This window comes from Chrysochloris asiatica, unplaced genomic scaffold (genome assembly GCF_000296735.1).
Source record: "Chrysochloris asiatica unplaced genomic scaffold, ChrAsi1.0 scaffold00001, whole genome shotgun sequence".
NCBI lineage: Eukaryota > Metazoa > Chordata > Mammalia > Afrosoricida > Chrysochloridae > Chrysochloris > Chrysochloris asiatica.
The window spans coordinates 43,260,939-43,272,189 of record NW_006408519.1 but is presented as its reverse complement, the minus strand read 5'-3'; positions in this window follow the sequence as shown (position 1 = coordinate 43,272,189).

Sequence of the window (11,251 nt, the reverse complement as noted above, 5' to 3'; positions counted from 1 at the left end):
CAGGGTTTCTGATGCTGTAAATCTTCATGGGAGCAGAAAGCCTCATCTTTCTCACACAGAACTTCTGGTAGTTTTGAACCGCTGACTGTGAGGTTGGCAGCCCAACTCGTAACCACTATACTACCAGAGCTACCACACCGGAACAACACATTGAACAGGAATGGCATCACATTCATTGTCAAAAAGAACATTTCAAGATCTATCTTGAAGTACAATGCTGTCTGTGATAGGATAGTATAGATATGCTATATGGGAAGACCCAGGTGTGGAGCTGTAGGATAAGCACTGAACTGCAAATCACAAGGGTGGTGGTTCAAACCCACCAGCAGTTCCTTGGAAACTCTATACAGGGTAACTATGAATCAGACCCAACTTCTAGACACTTAATAACAACAACAACAAGGAAGACCAGTTAATAGCACTATTATTCAAATTTGCATACCAACCACTAAAGTCAAAGATGATGAAATTGAAGATCCTATCACATTCTTCAGTCTGAAAATGACCAATCAAGATGCATTGATAGTTACTGTCAAGATGCATTGATAGTTATTGGTGATTGGAATGCAATCAAGATGCATTGATAGTTATTGGTGATTGGAATGCAAAAGTTGGAAACTAGAAAGGATCAGTAGTTGGAAAACATGACCTTGATGATAGAATTTCTAGCACTCATGATAGAATTTTGTAAGACCGATGACTTATTCATTGAGAATACCTTTTTTAAACAACATAAAAGGTGATTATATTCATGGATCTCACCAGATGGAATACACAGGAATCAAATGACACACATGACTACATCTGTGGGAAGGGACAGTGTAGAAGTTCAATATCATAAGCCAAAATAACGGAAGGGGCAGAAAGAGGAACAGACCATCAATTGCTCATATGCAAGTTCAGGCTGATGCTGAAGAAAATTAAAACAAGTACACAAGAACCAAAATGTGACTGAATATACCTCACCTGAATTTAGAGGCCATCTCAAGTACAGATTTGATGCATTTGACACTAATGATCTTGTAGGATGATGAGTTGTAGGATAACATCAAGAGCACCTACAGGAAGAAATCAAAAGGTCATTAAAAAGTCAGGAAAGAAAGAAAAATTAAAATGGATGTCAGAAGAGACTCTTAAATTTGCTTTTGAGCCTAGAGAAATTAAAGTTGTTGTTGTTTGGTGCCATCAAGTTGGTTCCAACTCATAGTGACCCTACGCAAAACAAAACAAAACGAAACAGTGCCCAGGCCTGTGGCATCCTCACAAGCATTGTTATACTTGTACCCATTGTTGCTGCCATTGGGCCAATTGTTCTCCTTGGGTGTCGTCTTCTTTTTTTCTGACCCTCCGTTTTACCAAGCATGATGTTCTTCACCAGTAATTGGTCCTTCCTGTTAATGTGTCTGAAGTCTCCCTTTCTGGCTTCTAAGGAGCATTATGGTTGTACTTCTTCCAACACAGATTTCCATAGTACTTTTCATATTCTTCTCTGACACCATAACTCCAATGCATCAATTCTTCTATGGTCTTCCTTATTCATTGTCCAACTTTCACTTGCATATGACACTACTGGGTTTAGGTCAGATGCACCTTAGTCCTCAGACTGACATCTTTGTTCTTGAACACTTTAAAGAGGTCTTGTGCAGCAGATTTGCCTAATGCAATACATCATTTGATTTCTTGACTGCTGCTTCCATGACTGTTGGTAGTGGATCCAAGCAAAAAAACAGTCTTTCACAATTTCAATTTTTCTCCATTTATCATGATGTTATTTATTGGTCCAGTAGTGAGGATTTTTGTTTTCTTTACATTCAGGTGCAACTTATACTGAAAACTCTATGGTCTTTGATCTTCATCAGTATTTTAAGTCCTCTTCGTTTTCAGCAAACAAAGTTGTATATTGTACATATCACAGGTTGTCAATGAGTCTTCCTCCAATCCTGATATCACATTCTTCTTCATATAATGTAACTTCTCAGATTATTTGCCGAGCATACAGATTGAGTAAGTATGGTGAAAGAATGCAACCCTGGCGCACATGTTTCCTGATGTTAAAACATTCAGTGTCCCCTTGTCCTGTTCAAACGACTGCCTCTTTGTTTAGGTACAGGTTCCTCATGAGCATAATTAAGTGTTCTGAAATACCCATTCTTCACAATGTTGCCAATAACTTATCATGATCCACTCAGTCAAAAGTCTTTGCATAGTCAATAAAACACAAGCAAACATCTTTCTGGTATTCTCTGCTTTCAGCCAAGAACCATCTGATGTTAGCAATGATATCGCTTGGTCCATGTCCTCATTTGAATCCAACTTGAATCTCTGGCAGTTTCCTGCCAATGTACTACTGCAGCAATTTTGTAATTACCTTTAGCAAAAATTTACTTGCATGCAATATTAATAATATTGTCTGATGAATTCTGCATTCCATTGGGTCTCCTCTCTTTGGAATGGGCACATATATGAATCTTTTATAATCAGTTGGCCAGATAGCTGTCTTCCAAATTTCTTGGCATAGATGAGTGAGTGCCTCTAGTACTGCATCAGTTTGTTGAAAGGTTTGAATCTGTATTGAATCAAATTATTATATAATCCAGCTTCTCAGATTATTTTCTCAGCATACAGATTGAATAAATACAATGAAAAAGATACAACATCGGTGCTCACCTTTCCTGATTTTAAACCATTGTTCTGCTCCCTTGTTCTCTTCAAATGACTGCCTCTTTGAAATTTTCTTCCACTCACTTTAGTTTCTCTACTTTAGAAACTAAAGTGAATGGAAGAAATGATGAGGTTAAAGAGCTGAACAGAAAATTCCAAATGGCAGTTCGTGAGGACAAAATCAAGTATTAAAATGAAATGTGCAAAACTTGGAGTTAGAAAACCAAATGTTTTCTCAAGCTGAAAGAAGTGAAGAGAAAATTCATACCTCAACTTGCATTGTCTAAGGACTCCATGGGGAAAATACTAAATGATGTAGAAAGCATCAAAAGAAGATAGAAGGAATACAGAGTCATTGTACCAAAGAAAGGGTGATATTCAACCATTTCAAGAGGTAGCACATGATCAAGAGCCAATGGTACTGAAGAAAGTTCAAATAACAAGGCTTTGGTAATTGATGGAATTCAAGCCCATTCCAAAGAGAGGTGACCCAATGGAATGCAGAAATAATCAGACTAATATTGCATGCAAGTAAATTTTTCCTAAAAAATAATTTTTAGATGACAGCAACTATTCATTGACAGAGAACATCCAGAGGTTGAAGCTGGATTCAGACAGGGATGTGGAATGAGGGACACCATTACTGATGTCAGATGGATCTTGGCTGGAAGCAGAGATGACCGCAAGATGTTTACCTGTGCTTTATTGACTACACAAAGACTTTCTATTGTGTGGATCATGACAAGCTATGGAAATGAATATTCTGGAACACATAATTGTGCTTGGGGGAATCTGTACATAAACCAAATGGCAGTTATTCGAACAGAACAAGGGAACACTGGATGGTTTAAAATTATGAAAGGTGTACAAGAATCTGTAGTATATGAAGAAGACATGGCACCAGGATTAGAGAAAGACTCATTAACAACCTGTGCTATGTAGATGATACAACCTTGCTTGCTGAAAGAGAGGAGGACTTAAAATACTTACTGATGAATATCAAAGAGCACAGCATCTCATTATAAAGAAAACAAAAATCCTCGCCACTGGACCAATAAACAACATTCTTATCAATGGAGAAAAGATTGAAGTTGTCAAGGACTTCATTCTTCTTGGATCAACTATCAACACTCATGGAAGCAGCAGTCAAGAAATCAGATGACATATTGCATCAGGCAAATCTGCTGCACAAGACCTTTTTAAAGTGTTGAAGAGCAAAGATGTCAGCTTGAAGACTAAGGTGCGCCTGACCCAAGCCATGGTATTTTCAATATCCTCATATGCATGCAAAGTTGGTCAGTGACTAAGGGAGACCATAGACTAATTGAGGCATTTGAGCTATGGTGTTTGAGGAGAATCCTAAAAGTACTGTGTACTGCCAAAAGAACAAACAAAAGTGTTTGGAAGAAGTACAGCCAAAATGATCCTTGGAAGCCAGAATAGTCAGACTTCGTCTCTCATACTTCAGACATATTATCAAAAGGGACCAGTCTCTAGATAAGAACATCATGCTTGTTAAAGTAGAGAGTCATCGAAAAAGAGGAAGACCCCCAATGAGATGGATTGGCACAGTGACAGCAGCAATGGGCTCAAGAGTAGCAAAGATTGTGAAGTTGGCACAGAACTGTTCAGTGTTTTGTTCAGTTATGCATAAGGTTGCACCTTCTCCACAGCACCTACCAACAACAACGATGACATGTGTTTGATGTAGAAAGGAAAGAAGTCCCTGGGTGCTGCAAAGAGTTAATATGCTTGGATACTAATTGAAAGGTTGAAGATTTGCGTCCACCCAGAGATCTCGAAAGAAAGCCCTGGTGAGCTACTTCCAAAATATCAGCCCTTGAAAACCCTCAACCCTTCTCCGATATACCCAGGATCAATATGAGTCAGAGTCGATTTGATGGCAACTAGGTGAACTTATTTCCAAGTTGTTACGTGGCATCTAACCCTATCCCCCTAGTAGTCACAGCATTAATGACTCAATCTGGTGGGTACTTATGAGGGTCCTCATTGTAAGAAGCATAGTGATACATACACTGGAGGAAGAGTCAGACATGAGCTCAGTCCTCAAAGTGTTCACCCTGCAGTGAGCCAGAGAGAGCCTGGGCCATGCTGATGCTGCAAGAGTTCCCACCCCAAGACCTTCATCAGAGGGAGAGGCGTATCTATAAAGCAGGGACCACAGGAAGGAGGCTCACACACTATGATGTGGCCATTGCAACACTGATTGAATTGTTTGAACCATGCCCTATTTTTATCATGCCCAGATTTTGATTGTAAGCAATTTCCCCTTAAATGTTAGTACTTACCAAAGGAAAGAACAAATGTTTTGTTCTTATGATCACACAATAGGTATGAAACCACATGCTATGGTTTTTTGTTTTTTGGGTGTTAAGTTTGTTTTTTTTGTTTTGTTTTGTTTTTGTGGTTGCCAAGATTCTTAATTAAGTCCTGTATGTTCTGCATAATAATGAGCATCTATTGTGTTTTTTTAGGATCACTAAGTAGGTGTTATGTTTGATCAGGTACCAATAGCAGCTAACATTTACTGGGTGTTTATTTCTTCCAGGCACTGTGCCCAGCATTGTCTGGGCACCCATCACTCAATCCTCACGGTGATGTTTTGGGGCAGGTTGTTATTGTTGTTAAGCGCCATTGAGTCAGTTCTGACTCATAGTGACTCTGTGTAGAGCTTCCAATAGATGAGACAATGATCCTAATCTTGATACCGTCATCAGCCCAAGTCCTCCCATGGGGCTGTTGTAAGACTTGAATTATATATAGATTTACAAAAAGCCTAACGTGGTGCATGGCAAAGAGGGCATATGCAATAAACAATCGTCCTGCATCCATTCCCCGATGCCACAGCAATGCTATCTAACCAACCACCTAAACTTAGCAGCTGAAAATAACCACCAGGGATTGTTGCTCACAAACCCACCGGCCTGATGTGTACTTCTTCTCGTCTTGACTGGGCTCACCTTGATCCACAGTCAGCTGCACGTTGGAACAGCACACAGTAACTCTGATGATCACGACTGGGCTTTTCAGCCAACTTCGGAGTTGGACTGGCTCTAGCTGATCTAAGCTTTGGCTAGGATGACCCAATTCTTCCTGCACGTTCTCTCAAATCCCTCCAATAGTTTAGCCTGGGCATGGTCTCAGGACAATACCAGGAACTCAGCAGAAACATGCAAGCATGTTCCCCAGCTTCTTCTGGCATGAGGATTGCTATGAGCCTGTGTACCGCCAAGTCGCCATTGTGTCAATTCCAACTCATGGCTACCGCATGTGCATCCGAGTAGAACTGTGCTCCATAGAGTTTCCAATGGTTGGTGTTTTGGAAGTAGGTTGCTAGACCTTTCATCGGAAATGCCTCTGAGTGGACATGAACCTCCAATCTTTCAGCGTTTAATCATTTGCACCACCCAGGGTCCCTCAAGACAAGTGTGGCAGGCAGAATTCTAAGATGATCCCTGACTCTCAATGAGTTGTGCTCTTGTACAATCCTTCCTCTTGAGCAGATCAAACCTTGAGTTGCTTCTGGTCAACAGAATAAGACACAGGCTATAGGTAGTCATCCCCATGGTTGCAGTATGTTATAGAAGACTCAGTTCAAGGTGTTTTAGCCATGGTATTTTCAATCACTTCATATACATGTGAAAGTTGGACCACGAATAAGGAAGACCAGAGAAGAATCAGTGTGTTTGCATTATGGTGTTGGAGAACAGTAATGAAAGAACTATGACTGTCAGAAGAACGAACAACTGTGTCTTGGATGAACTGCAACCAGAACTCTCCTTAGCAGCCAGGACAGCAAGATTTTGTCTCACATACTTTGGAAATGTTAGACGGAACTAATCCCTTAAGAAGGACATCATGCTTAGAAAAGTGGAGGGTCAGTTTTAAAAAAAGGAAGATTGCCAAGAAGATGGATTGACCCAATGGTAGCAGCAATGAGCTCAAACATAACAATTGTGAGAATGGCACAGAACCGGGCCATGTTTCATTCTGTTGTGCATGAGGTCACTATGAGTCAGAGCCAACTCAACACCACCTAACAACATAGACGACTCTGTCTTAGCAGGCTGGTGTGAAAGAGACCCCTGCTGGCCTGGAGAGAGGGTCTGCAATAGAACCTCACGGCAAGCACTGTGAGTGTCCTCCAGGAACTGAGTGGCTCCAATCAACAACAACTGTATGGGATCAGAAAGCCTCATCATTCTCCCATGGAGTAGCTGGTAGATTTGAACTGCTGGCCTTGGGATTAGCAACCCAGCTCATAATCCACTACATTACCAGGACTCCTTTCTCAGTCCAATAGCTGCACAGAACCAAGTTCTTTCAACAACCCAATGAGCATGGGAGAGAGAGAGATCCAGAAAGGAACACTGACTGGGGGTCCATTGACTGTGGCCTTGTGAGATACAGACCCTGCAACCACTGGAGTTGGGAAAGAGTAAACTTAAATGGTTTTGAGCTGCTAGGTTTGTGGTCATTAGCTAAGTAGCAGAGAAAACATATACACCAATTTATGGGACCAGTTCCAGAGGCAGTGTGGGAGAGCGATTCCAAAGGATGGGATATAGACATTATGACCAATGGAAGCCATGCCTATACGGTGAACGGTAAGAGCCCATATGAGATCAAAAGGGCAGCACTTGCCCATGAAGAAAGCGCAGAAGTCAGGAAGGGAGAGGGAAGAAGGACAAATGGAAACAGTGGACATGCAAAGGAATTGGGACGAGTTCTGTTACATTGTGGAGATTACAATGAAAGTTGCCAAGCAAAATGGGTGTGAATTATTGATGGAAAACCAATCTGCTCTGTAAACTTGCACCCAAATCATACATACAGCATTGCACATTGTACAGTATTTAATATATACATATATATGTGTGTGTGTGTGTGTGTATAGATATATATTAGAGCCATGAATATACTCAATCTATCACAGTCCCTGGGTCAGAGGGAGTGGGGGCCCTTGACAACACTGCTTTATCAAAGTCACCTTGACCACCATGTTGAGAGGCTCTACAAACCTGGACCAGCCTCGTTTATCTTCCAGAGCTCTATATACATAGATAAGGAGTACTGGTGGCACTGTGGATTAGGCATTGAGATGTTAACCACAAGGTCTGCAGTTCAAACCAGCCAGTCACTCCACAAGAGAAAATGGGGCTGTGTGCTCATGTACAGATTGGCGGTCTTCGAAACACTATACAGGGTCGCTCACTATGAGTTGAACGGACTCAACGACAGTGGATTTGGCTTGATTTTGATAAGCATATATGGAATCTTTGGGTGGCCCACACAGTTAAGCACTTGATTAGTAACTAAAACGCTGTAAGTTCAAAGCTACTCAGAGACATATGGGAAGATCAGCCAGGAATTCTGCTTCTGAAAGGTCACAGTCTTCAAAGTCCTCTGCAACCATTCTACTTTGCAGGCATGGGGTTGTCCTGACTCAGAATCCACTCAACGGCAACTAACAACAACAACAACTTCACACACCTATATAGTATGAACCTGTCTAGACTAGCAACTGAAGATTCAAAAAAAAAAAAGCATGAGATTAGAAAGAGATTCAGTGGCCTAGCTAACAGCCAGAATTCTGGGGCCAGATATCAGGGGGTCACATCCCTACACCAATATTTATCAGCTGTGTGACCCTGGACAAGTTACTTAACCACCCTGTGCCTTAATCTCACCTATGAAAAAGAGCTAATGGTATCCACTCTAAGGGCTCTTGTGAAATTTGTTATTGTTACTGTTGTTGTTGCTGTTGTGAAGTGCTATCGAATCAGTTCCAACCCATAGCGACCCTGTACAGAGTTTCTGAAGAGCAGCTGGTGAGCTTGAACTGCCAACCTTGCAGTTCCAACGACTTTGCAGTCTGGCGTATTAACCCACAGCGCCATACCAGGACTCCATTGTTACTGTTGTTGTTGTTGTTGTTAAGTGCCATCGAGCCAACTCTGACCCACAGAGACCCTGTATAGGGTTTTCAAGGAGCAGCTTACTGTTGTTGTTGTTAAGTGCTGTTGAGTCAATTCTGACCCATAGCAACCCTGTATATGGTTTCCGAGGAGCAGCTGGTGAGCTTGAACCACCAACCTTGCAGTTCAAATGGCTTTACAGTCTGGCGCATTAACCCATAGCACCACAATAGATTCCGACTCATAGCCACCCTATGCACAACAGAATGAAGCTGTGCCGATCCCTATTTCATTCTCACAATTGTTACTATGTGTAAGCCCACTGTTGCTGCCACTGCATCAATCCATCCCTTTGGGGGTCTTCGCTGGCCCTCCACTTTACCAAGCATGATGTCCTTCTCCAGGGACGAAGTCTTGCCATCCTGGCTTCCTGGCTTCTTAGGAGCATTCTGGTTATACTTGTGAAATGATGTACATGAAGCCACATGGAGCACAGAGAACAGTAGCAGATACTCTGTGAACACCATCCAGTCCTAGGGGTCTCCCATGATTATTTTCTTTGTTTCCAAACAGCCCATGTAAAGATTACATTCACACCAACAGAATATTTAAGGAAGGAGAAACCCATCACTGATACTATGGATAAAACACAAATTTCCCTTGTGTGCTTCAAAACTCTTATAAATACGAGACAGATAGAAAAAATACACAATGAAACAACTTGCTCTAAAACATATAGCCAATAAAATGTTATACAGAGAAGAATAAAAAGCAAACAAGAAAAGACATCATTTTCACAGTAATTTTCTTTCAGGACTGCAAGCCTCACAGAAAATATCCGATTTGATTGAACTTTCTTCTTTCTCTTGGAATATGACACGGAAACTTACTAACAAATTCGGGTTCTTGCCATTTTGCTTCTGAGAAACATATTCTTTAACATGCCAGGGTTGTGATGTTTGCCTCAGAGTGCATCGTGGCCTCCACTTAGAATCATGCTAGGGCCTGAACTGCAGTCAGACTTTGGGAAAGGGTCAGCCTCGGAGGTGAGAGGCTGGAGTTGAATTCTGGCTGCACCACTGGCTACTTGACAGACTTGGGAGATGAAGTCTGCAAAAGCTGTCTAACCCTCAGTTCACCTGATAATGTTAACAAGTCCTCCTCTGCAGATGGGGAGGAAAGTCGGCAGAGGAGCTTCTATTAATGTGCCCAGGAGGGACAGTCCTTGGAGAAGGACATCATGCATGGAAAAGCAGAGGGTCATGGAAAAAGAAGACTCCAATGAGATGGATTGACACAGTGGACTCACCTATAACAAGAGTGAGGACAGTGCACAGCCAACCCGTGGTGGTTTGCTCTGCTGTGTACTGAGTTGCTATTGGAGTTGCTATGGGTCAGAAACTAACAACATCAGCATTTGAAAGAAAGTAGTGTGTCATCCAGAGATCCATCACCATTAGGAAGCCCACCAGTTACTGTAACAGAGAGAAGATGACATAAAGAATTTCTGCCACAGGGCTGATGGTAGCACAACACGGTGGATGGAACTAATGACACAGAATTATATGGTTTTAAATGGTTAAAATGGCAAATTCTTTGTTTAACAAAAATTCTCACACCAGGGATCGGCAAACTACAGCTTACCAAATATAAATATGTGTGTGTAGCACTAGTAGCTTAGTGGTTACATGTTGTGCTGCTAACCGCAAAAGTCAGCAGTTCAAGTCCACCAGGAACTTCATGAGAGAAAGATGAAGCTTTCTGTTCCCGTGAAGTTTTACAGCCTTGGAAACCCTATACAGGGTTGCTATGAGTCAGAATCAAGTTGTCACACCACCACCACCATATGTATACATTTGTATGTGTGTATTGTTGTTGTTGTTCAGTGCCATCCAGTCAATTCTAACTCATAGGCATCCTATATAGGGCTTCCAAGGAGCAGCTGGTGAGTTTGAACTGTGACCTTGTGGTTCAAACCAACTTATGGTCCCATGCTCCTCCTACAGCGCCACACCAGGGCTCCATATAAAACATACATACACTATATTACATATATTACAAAAAGCTTGCAATATATATTATATATATATTTGTTCTCTTGTTGTTGTTAAGTGCCATCGAGTCGGTTCCGACCCATAGCGACCCTGAATAGGGTTTCCAAGGCTGTAAATCTTTATGGGAACCTCATCTTTCTCCCGTGGAACTGCTGGTAGTTTCGAACTGCTGACCTTGTGGTTCACAGCCTGATTCATAACCACTACGCTACCAGAGCTCCTTAAGTGCTGTCAAGTCAGTTCCAGCCCATAGCAACCCAGTATAGGGTTTCCAAGGAACAGCTGATGAGTTTGAACCACTGACCTTGTGGTTCAAACCAACCTTGTGGTTGAGGGCTTATTCTATGTGCCACATCAGGACTCCATAATATATATATTCAAAATACATATTTCTGGGAGCGCGGTGGCTCAATAAGATAAGCATTAGACTGTGAACCACAAAGTCTGCAGTTCAAGCCCACCAGTAACTCCATGTGAGAAAGTTGAGGCTTTCTGCTCCTTCAAAGAGGTATAGCCTCAGAAAATCTACACAGGGTCACTATAAGTTGGAACTGATTTAACAACACTTAACAACAAATGTATTTATAATACATATAT